Raw genomic sequence first — 25,258 nt, forward strand, 5'->3', positions numbered from 1 at the left:
AACCTGGCTTTGGGACGTCACTTGGGTTCATTTGAATTATTTCCTGACTTTCATCTTGCCTTTAAGGCCACGGAGTTATTAGCACAGTGCTGCACCTGTATCACGCATGCCCACTGCCTTCCCACTACATCATCACTTTGTTGATTTGGCAGAGTTTATGCTGCTGCTCCAACGTGGGCAGAGATTCTTTTCAAGGAGAACTTGACCTTTCTGTAACTTCTTGCTATTGACAATTCCCTGAATTGAACTTATTTCTAAGGACTGCATTACCACTTCCCCATTCATGAAAAAGAGCCAGCTTTCTCTTTGTTCTACACACAGCCAAAAGGTATGAAATACATGTGCCTTCTCTGGTCAGCACGTAACTCAGTAAGGTGGCTGGCCACCTGGATCCCGTTCCTCTTTCAAACTCGCCAATATGATAACTCACTGAACTTTATAAGGGGGTAGTGAAGAGGAGGGGCAAGAATTTTTACAATAATGGGGTCTTTAATATCACATAAAAAATAGCAGTTTGGGAGGAAGTATGTTCCCCAAATATTCTATGTCTTTCCATCTCCTAACTCACTGGCTTTAGCCACTAAGCTTATGGTCAACCAAGAGTGTGATTATTCTTCCACCGTGAAGGAGACCAACATTACTGCCTTACTCTCACAAGGCCACTGCCCCAATAATAACAACTGCTCTTCTTGATTACCTTCTTGGGAATACTACTAGGTAACATAGACTTGGCTACCCAAAAGTCTAAGAAAAACTACAGCAGTGCATTTATCAAGCCCATTCTAGATCCATACTGTATTTAAGGCTAGACTCTTCCAATGTTCCATCCGAAAATATTTCAGGCCACTTTGTCCAGAACAGTCTTTCAGAGACTCTGAATGGAGTCAAATGACAGAATCAAGACAGATGTAAATTCCAATAAATACATGGCCCAAGTCGAAAACAAATCATTTGCCTTAAGTCGACTTTATTTTTCAGAATAAGATTATATATAAAACCAAAGAAAATAAATTAAAATATGCAATGTTCTAGTCAGTCTAAAGAAGAAAATAATAAAATAAGTCAAAACCCCCTGTTAGCCTATCTTACAGTATTATATTTATTCCTGAAAATGGGAAGTTACACATTCCTATGTTCCTTAAAAAAAAGAAGACAAAAGATGGAGGAGGAAAAGGGAGAAGAGGAAGAGGAGAAGAAAAAGAGGGAAGAGAAAGGGAGAAAAGAATGTCCCATGTCCCAGTCTTCCAGAAGGGTAGAGGCAATCACACCAATTGAGAATAAGCACCACAAGTTAATTTCTAAGGGCTTTTTTAGCTGCCCATCTCTGGCATGAACAAAGTATCAGAATGTGGGGTAACGGACCTCCTTCTCATTGGCCCTGCTACGTTTCAGAGCATCTCAGTGCCTCCTGTTCTATAACCAAGTTTCCTTTAACTTCTGAGTCTGAAACATTTCTACCGATGCTGCTTTCTCTGGACAGTACGGTGTTTATACAGATGACAGGCAATCCTACTGACAAAACACACTGATTTATCATTCAAACAACTCCAGTTATTTGCTCTCCAAATAGTGCTTGACCTCGTTCAGTCACATTTGTGCGTCTTCGATTTCCTGATATCCCTAAACATATATCAACCTGATTCTGTCTGTTCTTCCAACTTGGGTGTTGCCCCTGTGATGGTCCTTGGCATTCCTCTCAATATATAAATGTGTTCATTGTTTAGATTGTTGGGAAAACAGCTGTGCTTAACTTTCTCTGCTGAATGGTCTTTTACATTTTTCTTTATAATATACGTCTCAGACCCTACTGGGATCCTCTGTTGTAAGAAATGTGCTGCCTTTCATTTCTGGTTCTGTCAAAACATTTCTGTTTTTATTCTCCTGAGTAAGAAAATCGTATCTTAGAGTTAGTCTTCTGTGAACCCCAAATCTAGCCCAGATCTGGATTCTGCCTTTTGAGATCTGCCTGTTTCCCTCCTCATTCATATCATCCATCCTTTATCTTGGTTTCTATTTCTTATTTTATAAAATTTTTACAACATATTCCTTGAGAGAAGTGTTGTGACTCAGGGCAGGCAGGCCACCCAAAAATATGCCTTAAATGGCATATTTATTTTTTTGAATTAAAGTTACTTAAGAAATGGCTGATGGAAGAGGAATACTTTGACCCTCCTCTCTGTCATCCTAAAAGCGGGAAATAAATCTTCCATGTGAAAGATGTCTTCCTACTTTAGGGTCCAGGATATATACACCTTATTACTTACTTACTTACTACCCAAACTGCAATTTCCTTAAGTCCCTTATTAATTAAGTACACAAACCTATTTCTTTGCCCTATCAACTCCTCAAAAATTTGTTTCTTTGTGTAAAAAGTTACAAAATCTGCCTGCTTTATTCACTCTGTGAGCATTATCTTATGATCTGTGCCTGTGAAATTAAATTGGTTCTTTTCCTGTTGATCTGCTTTGTGTCGTTTTTACTGTTAGTCCAGCCACAAGATCTCAAGAGGGATAGAGGAAGGAAATATTCTCCTCCTCAAAAGAATAGTTAATACCTGTGCCTCTGCTTATAATAACTTCCCTTGAAACTCCTTCAACAATAATTTGAGCATTTTGCAAACATAATACACCTAGTCTTCCCCATTACACCTGTTCAAATAGTATATAAGCTGTTATAATTATCACAGTCTTAGATAAAGAAGTGTTGTATATTTTTATAATGGAATACTACTCTGCCATAAAAAGAATAAAATAATGCCGTTTGCAGCAACATGGATGGATCTAGAAATCATCATTCTAAGTGAAACCAGAAAGAGAAAGAAAAATACCATATGATATCACTCATATGTGGAATCTAAAAAAAAAAAAAAAAAAAGGATACCATGAACTCATCTATAAAACAGAAAAAAGACCCACAGATTTAGTAAACAATCTTATGGTTACTGGAGAAAGGAAGTGGGAAGGGGAAAATTTGGGAGTTTGAGATTTACAAATGTTAGCCACTACATATAAAACTAGACTTAAAATGTTTATTTTGTATAGCACAGTGAACTATGTTCAATATTTTGTAATAACTTTTAATGCAAAAAACAATGAAAATGAATATATTTATGTATATGCATGACTGGGACATTGTGCTGTACACCAGAGATCAACACATTGTAATTGACTGTACTTCAATTAAAAAAAAAATTATCCCAGTCTTCAAGGACATAGTTTTCTATTAGTCCTAGTATGGACTCTATCTATAGCTTTAAGATGGCATTTCTCAATTGTTCCCTGAGTCCTAGCTCCATACAAAGAAATTATTTCATTCTGGTCTCTGTGATCTTGCCTGTATTCTTCCATTAGGTTTCTCAAGCTCTGATCATTTTTTTTTTGGTTTGCTTATCAATAAAACATTTACCCCTTGTCCAGCCAAAACCTTAAAAGTAGTTAAACCTTGGTATGTTATTTCCTAAGTACATTTTTTTTTACCCTTTCATTTGAATCACAGTCTCTCAAACCTTGAATTTCTTTGAAGAATATGCCTTTTCTCTTTTTGCTTGGTTCTCCTAGATCATCCTCAGTCATTTTCAAAGACTTTTCTTCAAGTACCATCTCCTATTCATCTAAAGTACCATTTGCCTATGTCCAGACACTGTTTTCATACCAGGCTAATTCTCAAGATTAAGCCACCTCAGGTATAAGCTTTTGGGGAATAATAATAATTGAAGAGGTGGCTCAAGTATTTGTGATCAACTCTCCTCTAAATCTGTCCGTGTGAGGGTTATATATTCAAAACTGGCAGGAGCCTTCATTTCTGTCTGTTCATTTACACAATATATCCTATTTCAGTACACAGGGCTCCTATTTGGATTTCCAGTATTCACAAGCATAATAATCTACTTACTGATGAGTATAATTTTTAAGAGTATGCTAATAATAATTTAAAATGGCATATAATTTTCTAATTGGCCTTGCTTTCGCCCTGCTGAAAGTTGGTGGTGACAATCTCAAAGCTTTTCAAAAACAAAAAACTCTTAGTAACCTACAGACCTGGCTGAGAAAACAAAACACAGGCTACTAGGTGCACAGAAGTTACTCTAAACTGGGTATTAACAACCCCCAAAGAACACCTTGAAGATAAGATACTACGTGTCCTGGCTTCCTCAAAGTTTCTCCATATGTAACTTTGGACTGATAATTCTGAGGTTTCACTGCTGATGGATGAGGTGGAGGGCTATGAGGCTACCACACTACTAAACCCGCAGCTCTCACCACTGAAGGGAGCAGGGTCCACGACTGCAAACCTTACGATGGAATAGGGGGACTGCCAACAGGAGAAAGAGAGGGTGGACCGCACATGCTCCCTCTCCTATCCCGATCTCACTACCAAGGTAAGCTCTCCTTCCTCTAATGGGGGATGGGTTATGGAAGGGCCAGAGATCTGCGTGGAGTACAAAGCTAGGGGGCATTCTGCTATTCAGATGAACGTTTCAGGATGGGGGTGGGTCACGGGGGAACCGATCCATTTTTAAAACTTGCAAGCACACGTATATATATTTTTCAAGGAAAGGCTTTTGATGGATGGAAAATATTTTCACGGGAAGCTTCATTGTGTCCTCAACTCTCTATAGCAAAGAGAACTCATTTGAACCTTCGCTCATAGAAATACAAGACAAGAAAATCCAAATGTAACAGGAGGATCTGCGGTCTTCTAATCCTGGTGTCCTGTTAGCTTAGCCAGGTCTTGCCTGTGCGAATTATCTTCATCCTTTAAGGGAGAAAATCATGCTTTTTTACTTGCTGGAGCCAACTGAGATCTCTGCTGTTCCTGAAGTTGCCTGTGGCGTGAATGGAGACAAAAGCAGCTTTAATCTGCTTTATGCTGCCCATGGTTGGTAACATCTCTATCTGTAAGCAAGAGAGCAACTATATGGAGCATATGACATTTTTTTCATAGATAAAGGTATGGTATGGGATTTATATAAACTGAATTTAGTAGCAACTTAATTTTGTTATGTAATTTCTGAGCTCCCAGCAGCTTTTACTGAGTTTCTGGAAATAAAAGGTAGAGACTGAACGAAACATCGTAGAGAGGTGTATTTCTAATGGTGAAGACGCAGTATAATAGCTTATCACACTGAAAGAACAAATGTAGTGTTAATTGTTAACATGTATAAGAATTGGGTTGATATTGCATAATATTGCTAATAATATTATGTTATTAAAAAAAAAAACCAGAGTAGTTGTTATCATCTAAGAAATCATTAAGGGTATCAGTACATTCACATGGTTTGTGTGGTGGTCTTTGTTGGGTGTATGGCTTAGTTTCAGTTCCTCTGGGAGTCACTTCTCGTTGGATTTGGTTTCCGGGGTTTCTAGAATGTGTGCCTTAACATAGCACCAGACGTGGGGCTTGCCATTTCAGCAGCCACACCCGGGAACTGATTCTGTACCACTTTTAGGAAGGTAACATGTATGCTCTCCGAGGTCATCTTGTGCTGTTGAGTCATCTTCCTAGATAAATCAGTACACATCATATGCGTATTTTTGGAGCTGGACTAAACTGGAAGGTATGGTAGAATCTTCCCTAATTATTTCTGACCTAAAATGATAATAACGATGATGGTAGTGTAAGTCTATCACTTTCTTTATTACCATAGACACAGTGAGAATTCATCAGTGATCAGTTCAGATTAAACTAGTTTATGGTCTATATTTAAAAGCAATTAATATACACTTTGATTTTTCCTCCTAAAAACCTGAGAATTGGATGTATCAGTTTAAGACATAAGAAATCTGTCCTACAGAGAAATAAGCAACAAGTCCATGAACACTCCGCAAATAAGTGGCTAAAATAGAAACTTGAAGCCAGGTATATATCTTTCCTAAACCTGCATATTGAACCATTTCATGAAACTTTTTCTGTAGAGTAGAATTCTCTAGCATGCAAGCGGATAAAATTGCCTCTTACTAGGACCCAGGTAGCCTAGTTCATACCGCCCTTAATCAGGAACGTTAGTAGTGCTGAGCAGAAAAATAAGTCTGAGCCGAGGAACCTGCGAGATGCCCACCTGAGCCTGCCTGATGATAACAAGTGTGTCCCCACAGGTCTGAAGCCTCAGCACACATGGGCTCAAGACCACCTCTGTCCTGTGCAACACTCCTTTCTGTCTTTCTACACCCTGTAGCTACATCACAGTATGTCCTGAAGCCTTGATAAATCAGTATAGTCCTGGTGGTAAGGGGGGAAAAAATCTTACAAGCTGCTAGAGACCTAAAGAGCATCCACTAGAGGTCTGTACCCAAAGCAAAACCTGGATAAAGATTTGAGGAAAATAGTGAGGAGGAAGGATTAATGCACAGGGAGTGCAAACCCCACTACAAACATAGAAGCATAACTTCCAGAAGTTTCATCCTTAGGACATCCCACAGCCACCCTGGAAACAGCCTTTGACTCTCAGGGTGATCAGTCAGCGGTGTGTCATTTCCCAGAACAGACTTAAGTCTGTGAGATGAGGAGACAGAGAAGGGTGGCCACCCAGGAGAGACTCTTCTTTGGACAGAGCGGCAGGGTCAGGAGCAATGAAAGTCCTGAATGTCCTCTGAACATTATTTGACAACAGTGCAGTTCTTTCATGGGACTGACGTCCAGTCAGTTATGAGAAAAACCCTTTGAACTTTTAGTTTTGGAAAATAGACTTTATATAAAACAACAGATAATAGGGTAATAGTGTAATTTTTTTTTCTAGTCCAGTCAAATGCTTGGCATCAAGCAGTGAGGGGGAAAAGTCGGGGAAAAAAAAAAAAAAAACTCCTAAGCTTAAGCTTTTTCTGTAATTATCTAAAATTATCTAGATTAAACTTGAATATATCTACTGTACCTCATTAAGCACCCTGTTCCACTGCCTGCCCTTTCTATCTGAAAATGTTCTCTCATTTTCAAATTGAATTTCTCCCCCATTAACTTACTGCTTAGGTATATTTTAATGGCTTTCCTTTCAACACGAGCCCACTTGTTTTGGCCGTGAAATTATCTCATTTTGTTGTATAAAGCCCAGCTTCATTTCTAATTTTCAGTAATTGTGTCCATTTCTAGGTGAAAAACGTAAGCCCAAACAAAAGCCCTCTTAAAACCGGCCTGTCATTTTCAATTCTTTCTTTTCCAGACGATGGTTGTTCATTTTCCTTACAATAGTGCATGTCTGCTCCCCGTCTCCAGTGTACTGTTAGAACTAACATAGAGAAGCATCTGCACCTGGCTGTGTGAGGTCGTCCAATGGGAAGCTGACAGCCGCACACAGCAACAGACCCTACAGGTGAAGTGGCCTCCAGGCAACCCATCACCCGTTTGCCTTCTGCGTAAAAGCTTAAGGAGAACGCAATCCTATCCTTAACTTTTCCATTAACTAGAAATTCACTGGCTTGAAGCTTTGTCATATAGAAACTCTGGGGAGAAAAAAGCACATTTTATTTCAGTCCTTACACACTCACACAAAAACACACACATGTGATATACATTTGCATGCGTGCACACTCACACATACACTCTAAAAATTACATATACTATACGATCTAAGACACAGAATGTCTTTTGAAAGTTGTTTCAAAATGATGCACCAATCACCTTTTCATCTTTGGTTTGTGTCAATTTGTCCGTAGGGGAGGATGGATGGAAGATGACACTCCAAGTAGAGGAATGAGCTTGTAGCAAGGCACCATGGGTTGAAAGGACCTTGAAATTTTGCAAAACATGGGGAAGTAAGTACATCTGGCAGAGAAAAAATAACACATGCGCAATGAGTTTGCAGCTGAAACTTGGAGTAAAGCTGAGAAGAGCCTTATGTGCCAAGCCTCAGACCCTGGACATGATCCAAACACACGGTGTATGAATCAAGTATCTGAACTTAATCCAAGTGATCTGAAGGGCACGCAAATCATTTCAAACAAAATAAGACTTATCAACTGCTTTTATACACACACACACACACCTACACACATACATAAAAACAAACATTATTTGTTAAAATGCACTTACATCTTACATTTCTTCCCTTAGTAATGGTCTGTAAAACACAGAGGCAAAAAAAAAAACAAAAACAAAACCAAAAAACACCTCTGCAGAAGTAGGACAAATAGTAGGATGATTATCATTGTAAGAATGAGGAATCTCAGACTCAGGGCAGCTAAATGAATTTTCAAGTTCACATAATTCCACCGCATTGATGTTTTCTAACTCAATAGCTCGATGCTACTACACCAAGCTGGAGAAAGTTGCTAAGAATTGGTAAAGAGGAGGACTGGGTTATAAAAATGGGTCTCAGTGTAGGTGCACCAAAGGATTACTGAGTTCCCATAGGAAGACCAGGCACCAGAGCACAGAAGCATAGAAGTGTGAAAGATTAATATTATATCCAGATTCAGGAAAAGATTTTGACAGAAATGTTTGCTAGGGGATTATTTATAATGAGAAAAAATGGAAATAATGTATGTGTTAGTGAATGTGAAGGCTAAATAAATAATGTGCATTACATATTTCAGTATCATGTAGGCATCAGGAAAAATTTTTAATTAAATGGAAAAAGATTCTCTGGGTAGTGTTTAGAAAAACAGAACACACACACACAAACTTCCAAAAAACAACAATCAGACAAAAACTATACACACAGCCCCACTCAATACACTTTCACATATGACTGTCATTTATCCATTCATCTAGCTCTATGCCATGCCTTGATCTCTCCAACTAACTGTGCTTTCAATCTGCCTATCTACCAGGCATGTATAGGAGACTGGAAGGAAACACATTAATTAGATATTAGGGTTTTTTTTCCTTTTTAAATTATTTTTCTCCATATGCTTCCCAGTGTGGTAGAGAAATCTGGTGAGGGAACTCACACATCACTAGTCTCTTAGGTGGATAATTTTGCCTTCTCCATAAAATATACACAATCACTTATTGGCTTGTATTCAAATGGCAAGTGAGGAATTGGGGCACAAGAAACTAACACACAACAACAAGTCAGTGAGCATTTGCCACAAGTCCTTCTATATATTGGGCAAGGGAAATCCCCTGTCTTCATGGAGTCACGTGATCTAAAGGTAATTTTTTTAAATGCAGTACCAACACAAATGTGATTTATGTGAGAAACAGGGAAATGAGAGGTATTTGGAAACGACATATTCAGAACGTAGAGTCTAGTTTAGGAAAATGTCAAAAGACTTACAGAGGAAGAGCCATTGAGACTAAGATCCTAAAGGGATGTTGGCAATATTTGTCCAGAAGGAAAGATCTGGACACGTGAAGTCCCGGAAATGAGAGACCCCTGCCACGCTGGAGAAACTGAACGGTATTCAGATTGATTGGGACATACGCAGAGTGTATGTTTGAGGGGGAAAGAATTGAAAGATGAGGCTTTAGAAGTAGGCAGTGGCAAGTAGTAAGTGTTTCTAAAAGTCTGTAAAGAAACTTGGGATCTATCCAGAGAACAGCAAAATTTTAATGGATCTAGTTGAGGAGTAGAGGTGGTCAGGTCAACATTTTAGTGGGTTTATTCTGACTGCATTGTACAGTGGTGATTGATTGTAAATAAGAGTGGATGGAGGGCTGTCTGTTAGGAAGCTGTTTCAATACTCCCAGAAAGTGATGAGGAAGAGGGGCCTGAATACTGTAGTAAAAACATAAATGGAGGAAAAATTACAATCTACAGACTTTAGATGCAATGATATGAATAGGATGATGAGGGCTCAATTATAACTGGATGGTTTTCTTGAGAGAGTTTGGATGAGATATAAGTGGCAGAAGGTGTAAAAAAGTCAGATTTTTCATACAAAAAACTTAAATTATCATTTAAAAGTATTATGTCATGTATATTAGAGCTTACCTGAAGACATTTATATAAGCATTAGCCTTGAGACTCTCTGAAGAGCTTCCGTTTGCATGTGCCTGTATGTGTGTGTTGTGGGGGTGTCACTTGAGAATTCGAGGACAAAATAAGAGAGAATGAAGAATGTCAGAAATCTTTGGAGAGATGTGGGAAGCACATGTTTGGGTGTTCCCAGAGATAATGGGTACTGGGTGTACTGGGTGGGGGGCTACTTGGAGGTCTGTGTTTCTGTCTGCACTGGGGAGAAGAATGTTGTAGAAAATGAACTCGGAAGTGCACAGAAAAAAAAAAGTAATTGTGGCATAGATGCAATTCCTACCCACTTCTCAATGACATTTGGGTACAACTGTATTTTTCAAGTTTTATACAATAAGCAGGTATCATAAGACCCTTGACATTTACAAGGGATAAATCCCAAGATCTTTGCAAATTTCTAGCTCTGCAAATACAGAGAAGTTTGTATAGTCTCTTGACTTTCTCAAAAATTATATGTTCTTCAGGAGAAATAAGTTTCTAGGGCATTTCCTTACATGATCACCAAGCCTTATTGCTTCTCACTGCAACATATATATGGATTCTAGCCTCACCTTTTAAATGTCACCATGAGCACTTTAGTTTAAGCTGCATCTTCTTCTTGAAAACCACAATAGCCACTATATCTGTTATCCATGTTTCCATTTTTGAACTGCACATAGCTCAGAATATTAATAAAGTGTGTATCGTATGTCATTCCTTTGCTTAAAATCTTTCCATTGTTTTTAGAAACTAAAACCTGCACTCACATTGCCATGACTTAAAAAGTCCTTTATAATCTAAAATTTTTAAATGTAGAACTTCTCTTGCACTGCCCTTCTCCGTGTTTAACATGCTGCAGCCACTCTGACCTCTGGGAGCACAAACTGACAATAACCAGCATATGGCCTTACTGTGGAAAAGATTAAAATTCATCCTTAGAGATACTGAAAACAATGTCAAGTCACAGATACTCAGCAGTGCTCCCTGTTTCAGTCAGCATGGGCTAAGTTATGCTGCTTTAACAGGCTACCACAAATCTTTTGGGATTCACACAAAATGATAATTTTTTTATTTATAAAAAATCCACCCTAGGTCTAGGAAACTCTCCGTGGCAGCTCTCCTCCACCCAGCCTGCTGCACTCTTGGGACTTGGCTAACCCAGGATGAGGATGTCTTCATAACAGCTGCAGCAGTAGAATAATAAAATTGAAAACTTCTCAGGGTATTTTCATTGTCTTAGCTTGAAAGTGATGTATTTTACTGGCCAGAACCTGTCACGTTGGCTCATCTCACTGTAAGGAGGTTGGGAAGTGCAGCTCCTGTAAGGTGAGGCAGGAGAAGAGAGCTAGATACTGGTGATCATTGGTAAGTCCTGCTATAGTTTGTGCTCCCAGTTCTAATATATGAAGTTTAATTTTTATGCAAAATACACACTCCCTTGCCAAGGAAGACCACCCAAGTCTTATCCAACAACAGCTCTAACGTTTACGTGTTGTGTAATAATGGTCTCTCCGTCAGATGTGAACATGGCTTGTCTTGGATGGGAAACCTATGAACTCAAACGACAACCATCTGCTCCTCCCCATACACACTTAGTAGACAATGGTACAATAAGGCTTGGATAATTGCAGTAAACATTCTCATTCTGAAAAAAGAATGATGAGAATCATATGCAGTCGTTGGTCCTTAGAAATTCTGAAACCCCACTAGCAGACATAGTGTAAATGCCCTATCTTGAAGGCAGAGAATATTCCTTGATGAAGCCCTTATCCTGCTCTTCCAGGAGAAATTCTCTTCTCCATTTTTTTCAGAGACCTCCTGGCTCCATTTTCTGAAAGCTTTTTCCCCTCCTCTGTCTCTCATTATCTTCCACATCCGTATCTGAAGTGGACTTTGGGGGATAGGCCCTTCATGGGGACTATAACAGGTTCTCAATCCACTACCTGCCTATGCAAGCATGGGGGCTCAAGGATCATTTTGACAATGAATGTTAACATTTATTGGATGCTTTCAATGTGATCAAAATTATACTGAGCAATTGCATGCATTTAATCCTCACAATAGCTTTTTGAAATGGTATTTTAATGATTCCTGTTTCAATTGCCCAGGGTTCCATGGCTAGTCCATAATGGGACTTGGATTCAGACTCTGTTCTGCTCTGATACCAATTTGTAATGTTTCCTTTACTTCTATTGTCTTTATACTTCTGAGTTAAAGGAATTGTTTCAAGAATTGTTAGAGGTAATTCCTGGAGTAGCTGGACATAATTAATATTTTTGACAAATGCAAAAGTCATTTTTAAGCCTCAAGGAATCACAGGCTTTTTTTTCAGTCTAAGCTCCAAGTTCCTTTAGCAACGTGACACTACACACACACACACACACACACACACACGTGCATGCACACACATACACATGCATGGTAGGGTTCTTACATATTTGAATCCATTAGATCCATGTACCAGGAAACATACATTTTTTTTACAGGTTCCTAGGTCCAGTAATTTCTCTGATTTTATTTACTTTTTTTTTGTCCTCTTAATTTTTTCTATCAACCTACTGAGTCTATTTTGCCTAGTAGATGAAAAGGCTACATCATAAATAAATGTGATCTTTACCTCAACATATTTTAAATATTGATATTAATTTATTTGGCATTGACCTTTAATCTAATCTTTGTTTCAAGGCACTTAAGTCTTTTGAGAAATTTTAATTAAAGGCAGGAAGGCCTTTAATTTATTCATTGTTAGATGGCTAAATTTTTACAGATTTTTCACTTTCAAAGTTTTTATTATATTCATCACTTATCGTTTGGGATCAAAAGCAATCAACTTCCCCAATATTGCAAAACCTGGAATGTTTGTGATTCCATTATTCCTTTCCATAGCCAGTTATTTTCTGAGTTCATCACTTTCTTGAAACATAATATAAAATCTGGCCTATTTTATTCAAAATACACTAATAAAATTCAATTTTCCAATCATTTCCTCTAGACTCTCAGTTCAAGAGGGAAAGTTCATCACTTACATGATCTAATGCTTAAATTACCCCAGGCAAGAGTTTTATCACTGTATCATATATGACAAATGTTCTGCCACTTTTAAATATAAATCATCATATTTTCAGGCACCTATAACAGCAGTGTCACATATATTAGGTTTTTGCTATGACAGGACCCCACTTCCAGTACCAATTTTCTGTATCAGTGAGAGGAGTGTCTTGGTGGTTCATAAGATCATCCCTAGGCTTAGTGATTCACTAAAAGGACTGAGAACTCAGAAGTCATCATACTCATGGCTGTGGTTTATCACCATAGTGAAAAGATACAAAGCAAAATCAGGAAATGGTGCATCAGGCAAAGTCTGAAGGAAACCAGGAACAAGCTTCCAAGGGTTTTCTCCCACTGGAATCACCCAAGACACACTTAATTCTTCCTGCTGTAAACTGTAGCAAACTATGTGAAGTGTTGTCTACTAGGAAGTTTTCTTGAGCCCAAGAGCCTTACATTTTTATTGGGGGTTGATCACGTAAGCACACACTGCCTTCATGACTGACTGCAATTAACAGAACAAGAGACTGTCGAGAAGAAGGCAGGTGTCTACCACAAATCACATTGCTCCCACAAGCTGGACAAACTGGTAGAGTTTCCTTCAAAGCTCCAAACATGCAAAACACATTTATCAGAACATTTCAAACATACCATTTCCAGTAACCCACCAAGGACCAGTCAAGAAAATCAGTTTGTCTGGGAATGCACAAGTTTTTAGCAACTCAGACCTGATGAATTGACTCTTTCCTGCGCACGCATGTTAGAATACACTATGATGACCGAAACAACCCTCTAATTTCATTGACTTAAGACAACAAAAGCATTTCACCACCACCACCCACCCCACTGATGTAAAATGTATTGAAAATCTGCAGGACTCTCCAAGGCACCTGACTGCCACTCAGTAGCTCAGTAACCCATGCTGCTTCCGTTCTTTGGTTCTGCCTTGGGAGCACAAGGCTTTGCCTGCCACAGGAGGGGCAGAGGAACACGATACTGGAGAATCTTCCTGGGCTCTTCATTGCATCAGCCACTAACAGATGTTACTTTTGTTCTCATTTCATTGGTTCTCACAGGGCCCTACCTAACTGCAAGGCTGAGGGACTTCAGACTCACATGTGCACAAAATGGAACAGAGATCCAGTTATCAGTGAGAACTAGTGGTGTCCATCATATTTGCAAATTATCAATATTGTGGATGTTAAATCCATGAATGAAAGAGAGCTCATACATATAATCAGGAAAATCATTTTTAAAATTACTGAGAAGTTAAAAAGCCACAGAAGGGAACAAGTGGTAACAAAAATCTTTCTTTGTAATGAGGACGTTTGTCCTTTTGTTTACTCAGAGGTCAGTATCAAATCTTTTGAAAAGGAATAATATACTTTCCCCCCAGATGGGTACCATCTCTTAAAAAAAACAAGTGAACCTTTTATTAACTTTGAGAGCCTTTGGAGAAATCTGAGAAAATCTTCTAAGACAAAAGGGAATCTCCCCAAAGCATAAACCCTACCTCCAGAGGGGTAGAGGTGGGACTTGTATAAATTTTGAACACTGTAGCTATCGAATGCTTTCTATGGCCCCACCCTTTTGGTGGAATATTTACATATATTAGATTAATTGTTCCTCACAAGAATCTTTTGAAATAGGTGTTTTAATAGCTCAGTTTTAGAGATAAAGAGTCTAGGATTAGACAGGTAAATTAAACAGATAAATTAGGTCTGAAACACCTGCTTATAAACTACTACATAAGTTTTTGTTTGAAGGAAGATGAGTTCAGAGACTTGAGTGAGGCTCTGGTCACCAGGCATGAACAAATGAAGCAGTTGAGACTATTACTCACTCTAAATAATTTTGCTGTCCTGTTCATTCTTCCCTTTATGCCCCAAACGATGAACAAGTATCTAGAAGTAAGAAAGTTTCCTCTGATTTCTCTTACTTTTATGCTAACTTATTATCTTGATGTGTAGACAATTGTGCTGCAAGTTAGGGCAGAACACATCAGGATGCAGAAGACATAGGCGGGTGGGGGATACAAGGGAGAAGGAGGTACAGGAGGTAACGGGCTTGTGGGGGGTGTAGTGGGGCCAGGGGCAAAACGGGGCAGGCAAAGAAGAAATAGACAAGATCACTGCCCTGAAAGACTTTATTGCTCAGTCAGAGAACTAGAGTAAATACATAAACCATAGCTAGCATCTCCAGTCTATGTATTTCTCCTAAAAGTCCAATTGATGATCAGAACAAGATATCACACAAGGAAAAAGGTTATTATAAATAGTCTGCTTCACAGAAGATGTTGCAAAATGAGCTAATTAGAGAAGGAAATGACTAGAATAATGAAGGGTCAGTGTGGTAAAGTGGGTAGAACATGAAATTCAGAATCAGATTTGAAACCAACTATTTCCTCTTAAGAATTACATGACTTAGGTTAAGTTCTTTCATTGTTTTTAGCCTCCACTGTTATCTGTAAAGTGAGGATAATAATACCTATGTCTTAGGTTTGGTGGAGGATTAAATGATATAATGTATATAACATACCTAGCTCCTTTCCTGAAACGATGTATCTGTTTTTCCTCATCCTTGCTTCAAGGCTAGGATGATCACTGTTTCTCTGCCAATCAACTCCTTAATTAAAGAAACACTTATTGAATTTCTATTATACAGTATTTGCTTTTCCAGTTGTTTAGGATTGCATGGTGAAAAACTAGGTTTCTGCTTTCTTAGAGTTTATATTTTTTAGGAATCATAAAAAAAAGTAATCAAATAATTATACATGCTCATTTCAAATGTTTATACATTTTACGAGGTAATTAACAGTGTGATTTAACTGTGAAGGGGAGGATGGTATAGTCAGGGACAACCTCTCAGATCAGGTGGTATCCGAAGCAGGGGAAATGGAGATAACTTTTTCCAGTTGGAATAACATGTGTAAAGACACAAATTTGATGGTGGAGCTTCAAGTCTTCGTGGAAGGAAAGAGTGGCTGATGTTTAGCAAACACCAGGGAGAATGATGGGAGAGAGGCTGGCATGAAGGCATGGTCCAGAAAACCTAGGTTCTTTCAAACCTCAGTAAAGTATCTGGGTTTATTCTCAGGGGCAGCTGTGACAAAGACAGCCCATTCCTGGGAGGAAGTCCAGTGAGAGGGATCCTCTGGGCAGACAGATGGTGAGGATTCTTGGTGCCATGATCAGGAATTTAAACAATCTAATTATGTCACTTCAGAACTAGACCCAGCTCTTCCCAAGCAGCCCAGGACATTTTTCTTGCTTGACTAAACGTGATCATTAGATAATTCACATTTTTCTCAACCCATTTTTTTTTTCCAGGCCATTGAAATATGTAACCTAGTCCAGCCATGCTGAATTTTCATTCCAATGAATAAACTCTCTTTTACTGCCTCTCTGACTGTCCCCTGTGCAATTTCCTGGGTGTTTCTCCTGTTTGGTTCCTGGTCATGCCTCTGTTACTGTTTTCATTATTTTAAAAATGGAGAGGATGTGTTTCTGCTGAAGTTGCCCAATCTTGTTTTCACTCCATCGGACTCCAAAGTGTGCTGTCTGGGTGCTGGCAGATGGATGAGGCAGAAAAGCCACCGATTTGATTTTCCCTTTCAATTTTCAGATCTTTCACTGCTTCCCTGGTTTTGTTTTCTCTTCTAACAGTGCATCTAAATATGCGCCTTTCCTTCCTCTCGAGGTAATCTTTTTTATTGCTTCTACCTGTAACATTTGCCTTTGATGGTTTCTGGATACGTGTTTAGGATCAAAGACGTTCTGTTCTAGGCTTAGTTATCATGCCTGTGCTTTAAACTTAGTTATCCTTTTGTACGATGATTTTTCTTTTGGCTTATTTTTCAGCTTTCTCTTCTTAGAGATTCCTTCACTTAGGGTGTCACAATAGTGTATTTTAAATAAGCTTTTTGGCCTCCAGAACTTTTAATGTGTCAGATGGTATCTTACTGTTGGTATTTTGAAAGAAAAATATTACCTTGGAGAAGCTCAATATTCCTGCACAAGTTCTTTTTACTTCTGTTTTAACACCCAACAATCAATTGGTATACATTCCCTAAATCGGGTCTCCACTCAAGCCAAAAAAAAAAAAAAAACCAGCTACTCAACCATTGTGCAGTAAATCTAACAAGGCTGCTCAAATAAGTGTCTTTAGGTTATTTAAAATAATTTCCTGTGATTGCTCTCTTACTTAACCAGAAATCACAACAACCACAGGACTTCAAAAGACTGTTATATATTCATGGTGGAGGCAGAATGCACACAAATTGTATGATTATAAAAGGACATATTCATAGCTAAATATTTGGAATATCTCTATATATTTTATAATGCCATCTATTATTTCCTCCTTTTGTTTTAATTTTTTAGGACCTCTAGTTTTCCTTATTAGCTAAGAGAGTTTACCCTTAGCTATATACACTGTGCTTTAGGACAATACTTGATAGTTTAGGTTTGACTAAAAAATTTGCAATTTTCATGTTTTAATATACTTTTCAATGACACATAATGTTGACGTCTATGGACATGCACCATTCCTTTTTTATGTGCATTTTCTTCAATTCTGATCCCAGATTTCAAGTAAAGATTTAAAGGTTTTCATAAAATATATCATAATTATTCCTTTAGGTATTTCTAAAACTTGCTGGTTGAAGTGTAGTACTGATAAAATTATAGATAGACATTAGCATGTATTGGCATCATATTTTATTCTGTTTGAATGTGTATATTTTCATCATTATGAAAACAATATAACCACAGTATAAAATTATGAGAAACTGAAAAAAGGGAAACTTATTATCTTGATGTAATCATACTATCTTAATATAAACTGCTTACATTTCAGATCACAAAGGCTTAGTTCTTGAGATGCTTATAATGCTCCTACACACCCAGAACTTTCTAGATCCCGAGAATATAAAGAAGAAATGGAACAGTTTCTGAACCCCCAAGGGGTCCCAGTGGAGATGGAAGTCTCCTACAAAGCCAGCAAGACCATCTTAGAATACTGTGTCAGACGCTAAGACAGAACTATTCGGAGGAGCCTTAGGTGTACACCGGAAGGAAGTAAACAGTCTCAGGAAAGATAATTCCTGGGTGTTATATCTTTTTTTTTCCCCAGTCATGCATATACACACATATATTCATTTTCATATTCTTTTTCATTAAAGGTTATTACAAGCTATTGAATATAGCTCCCTGTGCTATACAGAAGGAATTTGTTTTTTTAATCTACTTTTATATATAGTGGCTAACATTTGCAAATCTCAAACTCCCAAATTTATCCTTTCCCATCCCCTTTCCCCTAGTAACAATAAGATTGTTTACTATGTCTACGAATCTGTTTCTGTTTTGTAGATGAATTCATTAGTATCCTCTTTTTTCTTTTTTTAGATTCCACATATGAGTGATATCATATGTATTTTTTCTTTCTCTTTCTGCCTTACTTCACTTAGAATGATGATCTCTAGGTCCATCTATGTTGCTGCAAATGGTATTAGTTTATTCTTTTTTATGGCTGAGTAATATTCCATTGTATAAACATACCAGAACTTCCTTAATCAGGCATCTGTTGATAGACATTTAGGCTGCTTCCATGTCTTGGCTATTGTATATAGTGCTGCTATGAACATTGGGGTGCATGTGTCTTTTCCAATTAGAGTTCCCTCCAGATATATGCCAGGAGTGGGATTGCTGGATCAGATGGTAAATCTATTTTTAGTTTTTTGAGAAATATCCATAGTACTTTCCATAATGGCTGCACCAAACTACATTCCCACCAGCTGTGTAGGAGGGTTCCCTTTTCTCCACACCCTCTCCAGCATTTTTTGTTCTTGGACTTGTGAATGATGGCCATTCTGACTGGTATGAGGTGCTACCTCATTGTAGTTTTGATTTTCATTTCTCTGGTAATTAGCAATATTGAGCATTTTTTCATGTGCCTATTGGCCATTTATATGTCTTCACTGGAGAATTGCTTGTTTAGGTCTTCTGCCCATTTTCAGATTGGGTTTTTTTTTTTATTATTAAATTGTATGAGTTATATATATATGTTCCTGGGGGTTATATCTTAAAGAATAAGTTGGGCTAACTCAAAACAGGAAGGAAGGAGGATCATTGCAGGAAAAAGAAATACATGAATCAAAGCTCACACCACAGCTTTATCTGGAGTACTATAAGCAATTCACTATTGCAGGAATATAACTAAGTGGTAAGAAATATTAGACATTGTATTTTTTTGCCAACTTCAATCTAGTCTGTGCATCACACTTTTGAAAATAGTTTTAATCAAAGGAAATGTAAATACAGAGTTGTGTTTATTTTTATGCACATGTATATGGGTACATATATCTGTATATATTTATGCATATGCATGCATAGATACATATGGATGGGTGTGTAGCATATTGTATTTAATATAAAGTCATATGGCTACACTGTATTTTATTTAACAATTATTGTTGCATATTGTTAAGTATTACACATTTAAAAATAAATATTGTTCAACATTAAATATTATTAAATATTGTTAAATAAATAAAATAATATTATGGCTACTGCTCACATTAATATCATTAATCTCAGGTTTTTCTTTTCCATAGCCTGGATTATGCCTTTAGAGTACGTTTCTAGGGTTGCTCTAACAAAACACAAAACAACTTCATGCCTCTTGCTATATACTAGAAATTACTTAATTAAATGGTTTTTACAGAATTTAACCTTCAATCTACAATGCAAGCTTGAATTCATACATTTCCCAACAGCCACTGCTAACACTGGTGGTTTTTGCCTTTTAAGTTTTGCTAATTCATTTGGTGGGCTATTTCTTAGTCTTTAATATCAGTTCTTGTGGTACAATAAGAATTATTCTCATGTCTCAGTGATGTTATGAGGATTAATTTAAGTAATAAATGAAAACTGCTTAACACACTGGCACATATAAGTGTTTGAAAAGTTATGGCTCTCATGTTATTATTATCTCTCTGACTAATAATACCTTTGTCTACTTTTTCTCTTCCTGGGTCTATTGGAGAATTAATAACTTCATGAATACTTAATGCTCACGTTAGAAAGTACTTTTATTTTATACTGGTGACTGACTACCAGCAGACAAAGCTCACAACTATGATGAGGTGCAAAAAGCAATGTGATGACTTCATGTCTCCCCCAAAATACCCATCTAGATAGACTCTTTAGCTTCAATACAATTTCATCAGAAACTTCAGGTTCAAATTAAGGAAAAATTAAAAAGGTAGCTGAATGGACTTGCCATATTCCAGGCAGGGGAACTGACACTTAGCTCTATAGCTTATGTTGAAAAGCTTCACTTATACTGGAAAACATCCCAAAGTGGAAGTGAATTAAGTGACTTAAATACATGATCTATTTAAGAGAAATAAAGGAAAAGGAAGGAAAAACTGGGAAAATAAATGTGTACTTTGTAGATATTAAGAGACTATGCTTTAAGCACCTCTGAATAATCTTCAAGTTGCCCCAAAATATTAGGCTAAGCTATAAAAACAAACAAATAAAAACAACTTTATAAAAAAGACTGTATCAGTGTTAGTTACAGCAGCAGTACATTTTGTTTCTTTTCCTTTAAACCAGTCTCTCCCTTTTTGTTAGTCAGGTTTATTGAAGTATAATTTATATATAACAAAATTCACCCTTTTTTAGATGTTTATCTTAAAGCATTTGTCCATTTTAGGGAAACTACGTTATCAAATTTATAGTCATAATGTTGGTCATAATATTCCTTTATATTTTTAATGTCTTTGGGATCTGAGGTGATGTTCCCTCTTTTATTCTTGATATTGGTAATTTGTGTCTTCGCTCATTTTTCCTTAATTAGTCTGACCAGAGTTTTATCAATTTTATTATTGAACTTTTCTAAGGATTAATTTTGGTTTTATCGATTATCTGAATTTCTTTTATATTTTGAATTTCACTGATGTTTTGCTCTTTTACTACTTTCTTTGAACTTTATTTGCTCTTCCTTTTCTACTTTCTTAAGCTGAATCTCCAAAGATTGATTTGAAATATTTCTTTTTTTCCCCTAATGTTATCAATTTTTCTAAGCACCGCTTAAACTGACCACATAAATATTGACATTTTCACTTTCATTTAATTCAAAATACCTCCTAACTTCCTTTTTGCTTTCTCCTTTGATGCAGGATTTATTCAGAAGTATGTTTTAAAATTTCCAGATATTTGACCATTTTTGAATTATTATCTATTGATTCCTAGTTTCATTCCATTGCGGTTTGAGGATTTATGTTGTACAGTTTCATTCTAGAATCTTTGTGTCACAGAATATGGCCTATGTTGGTGAATAGTGTTTGTGCATTTGAAAAAAAAAAAAAAGTGTATTCTGCTGTTGTCAGGTTTCTGCCCTCTGTCCTATAAAGGTTAATTAGGTCCAGTTAGTTGACAGTGTTGATCTTACTGACTTTACTTGTTCTATCAATTACTGAGACGTTTCCAACTATAACTGTAGATTTTAGACTAGACTTTTTTTTTTAATGTCATGTGTAGCAATTCTTAATGTCTAATAAATTAGCAAACTTAAAAAAATTATTTAAAGCCACATAATTAGCCAAAATGTGTCTGCTAATGCTTAAATTCAAAGTAATTTGGGCTTTAATCAAAATAAGAATCAGCAGATACTTTTCACTGAGCAGCACATAATAACTATTTATGTGTTCATGCATAATTTAATCAAAGATATATTTTGGTATTTGGGGTCTATCCCTATTTTTTTAAAAGTTCCTAAATACCACTAACTAAAAGTCAAGACACTAGAATTCGTCTGCCATTAGAATCCCAAGTTATGATTTTTAGAAAATACCCATTTTAAGGCTTGATTGCATCAGCTGTCAAAGAACGAAGGTCAGCTACACGAGACTTTAAGATTTGCTTTCCATGACATCAACCTCTTCATCGAAATCAGCGTACTTATTTTATTTACAATGAGTTTTATTTTTAGGGCTTACCACTTTTATTCTATGGGGTAAGTTACCAAAGTGAGCCTCATTATGTCAATTATAAAATAAGACCACAAGCTACACATACTACCTTTATACACGGTACCTATATACTAAGAAGTTGTAACACATGAGAAGGTGAATAGAAAATTTATTTGGCGCTAGTCCAGAATTGCATACAACCGAGCTGATGTTATTAGAATGATCATTATGTGGCAAAAACACTACCGTGACATGGTAGTGAAAGTTTCCCCTTTCTTCTGAAAAACACACAAAAACCATTTCTGTTCCAGAAACTTAATTCTACCTGTCCTATCATTTTGTAAAAGTCTTTGAATAATCTTATGTTGTTTCTAACTCAACATTTCATGATCTCTCCTTCCCTCGGCAGCTAATTAAATCAGTGACAGCACTCTTCAATTCTTACTACAGCAATTAGGAATTTCTACTTCTTCTCAACTTGTTCCCTCACATAATTGCAGTTTCTTTTTCTAGAGTCTCAAAGAAGCAAGATTGAATGAACTTAATGACTTACTTTCAGAGCCTCAAACAGGACTGACTTCTCAAGACTTTGGCCAATGAGTATCCATCTGAATGGAAGATGGTTTGATTGGTCAAAAATGAGCTACAGTGTCCTAATGTGGCATTCGATGAATCCATTCCCATGCTTCTGAATTTCTGCCATCTACTTTAAAAAGAAATTGAACCTATGAAGCATGATTTCTTACTTTTCATCCAGAGACGATTAGTGGAGAGAAAATTAAGTTCCCTCATCTAAATAAGTACCTCAGGGAACTAGTCACCTATCCATGTATAGAAGAGTTTCAGCCTGTAACTTACCCAATTTCATTAGCATTAATGGGAGTTTTGTATGAAATCCTGTGTGAATCATCGCTTTAAATCTGTAAAAGTTTGTTGATTACTTTTATTTCAGTAATGGCTCTGTTCTCCAGCTTCAAGTTTTCACTTGTTAGGCTGGCAATAGATGCTAAATTTTGGAAGGAATCAGACTTGGACTTTTGAAGGTAATTAAATCAGAGCAGCATCTCATAGAATCATTCACCACGGTGAGTGTGAGATGCTGTTACGTGTTAGGTCCCCAGGTGTTCTACTTGGCATGTTGTCTATAGTGTCTGAAGACTTAAATTTAAGTTTTTAGCTTTCACCTAATTATGCTTTATTACTATGCACTCATTTATGAGTATTCTTACTAAGCCCCTCTTTCTTCCCTTGTTGCCATGGATTCTACACCCACTTGGATGATCCGTCAAGCACTCTGCCTTCCCTCTTCCTCAGCTTCATAATTTTCAGTGACTTTTACGTAGCATGAAAAGAGAATTTGTGTGCAAACTTGGGCAGTTTTGAAAATGAAAGGGGTACTTGGTCGAGGATGGTGGCAGGGCACTGAGTGCACAAGTGCCAATGCCCAGCGAGGCGCTGGGGGACTTGAGTGAACTGGCATCTCTGAGGCCTGTGAGAGCTGAGTGCCTGGAAGGAAGATGGGCAGGGAAGCCCAGGGGAGGGCTATCCCTAACCGCTCTGTCCGGGCTCTACCCCCTTCACCTGGGAAGCCTTCTCCAGCCTTAGTGCGGTCAGCGCCCCAGGAGACTGGGATGTGAATGTTTTGGGAATTCAGAGGAAGAAGAGATGACTTTCGATGAGAAGAAAATTCAGATGAATTACCTGGTGAATGAGAAAGAAAGCACAGAAATCTGATAGCATTTCTCTTTCTTTGGTACAAGCCTTGCTTTATGTGTAATGAGGGACGTATGTTGTGAAACATTAGCGGTGACTCCACAGAGACACCATCAAATCCTAATCTTGATGCTGGCATGAGTGAACCTTCAGATGGTTGGATCAGGATTCAGTTTCAGATTAACTCTCTGCAGAATTTGGAGTTGAGTCTCGATTCAGAAGATTATATAGCCTTTTAGTGCAGAAGAATAACTCTCAGAGGAAGATGATGTGGTTTATAAAGTTACCATCCATCAGACAGGGGAGAGTGATATAGATTCACTTGAAGAAGATCCTGAAATTCCCTTAGTTGACTACTGGAAGTGTTCTTTATGAAATGAAATAAACCTCCCTCTTCTGTTGCCTTGCAACAGATGTTGGACCCTTTGTGAGAATTAGTTCCTGAAGATAAAGATAAAGGGAAAATGTCAGAGAAAGCCAATCTAGAAAATTCAATACAAGTAAAAGAGGGCTTTGATGTTCTTGATTGCAAAAACAAACAAACAAACAAACAAACAAAAAACCAAAAAAAAACAAACCTGCAGTGAATGATTTCAGAGTTATACACTGAAGAAAATGATGATAAAGATCACCTGAGCCTCCCAGTCCCAAGAAGGTGAGCACTGTTCTCAGTCATCAACTCTAATAGCATCACTTACAGCAGCCAAGAGGATGCAGAAGAATTGGAGAGGGAAGAAACAGAAGACAGAGAGGAAAGGATGAAATCTAGTCTTCCTCTTCATGCCATTGATCCTTGTGTGATTTGCTGCAGCCCACCTCAAAATAGCTGCAACCTCCATGGCAACACAGGGCATCTTATGACGTGCTTCACATATGTAAAGAAGCTTGAAAAAGTATACAAGAGAGTAAGTGCTGGAAACCTGCTATGCAACATAGTATGTGTGGTTCAGAACACAGCATTGTGCACTTAAAATATGTTGAGGACAGATCTCCTGTTGAGCGTTCTTAACACACGTGCAAGAACGAAATTGATGAAGGTGATGGCTAAGTGTAGTACCTTGATTGTGGTGATAATATCATGGGTCTGTGTTTATGTCCAAACTCATCAAGATGTGTACATTAAATATATGCAATTTTTATGTATCAATTATACCTCAGAAAATCTCAAAAAGAGAGAGAAGTAAGCCCTGCCCACTATGAAGACAACTAATTCAAATGATTATGCCAACTTATTTCCCCTAGTTGATCTGTCCATAAAAGTAGAGCATACATTTCCAACAGTATAATCCTAAACATTCAGACAAACATAAAATGTATTTTTATTTTTTACATATATCAAAGCAAGAAAGTATCTCAGTCTATGTATATATTTTTTTCTCTTAATGGTATAATTTATCTACTTCAGAGTGATAGTGAATATTTATTTCCTTTTAGGAAAATGTAACTTCCGTTTATATTTTATATTTGTGTTTTAATACATTTGAACTGGATATACAATTCCTTCTTTACTCCTACTCCTTATATTTTAAATCTTATCCACTTATCCATATATGTATATATCATTTAAATGTAATTTATTAAGCACTTTTCATGTAAGGAGAAAAATTTTGTGTGAAATATTCCATATTAATATT

At 37.2% G+C, this 25,258-nt stretch overlaps 1 pseudogene; it reads left to right on the top strand.

Annotated features, from left to right (window-relative positions):
- Positions 1–24,866, top strand: part of LOC105063908 (E3 ubiquitin-protein ligase Mdm2-like) — an 81,067-nt pseudogene extending 56,201 nt beyond the window's left edge.
- Positions 24,867–25,258: the final 392 nt, after the last annotated feature.

Source organism: Camelus bactrianus, chromosome 15 (assembly GCF_048773025.1).
Source record: "Camelus bactrianus isolate YW-2024 breed Bactrian camel chromosome 15, ASM4877302v1, whole genome shotgun sequence".
NCBI classification, from domain to species: Eukaryota; Metazoa; Chordata; class Mammalia; order Artiodactyla; family Camelidae; genus Camelus; species Camelus bactrianus.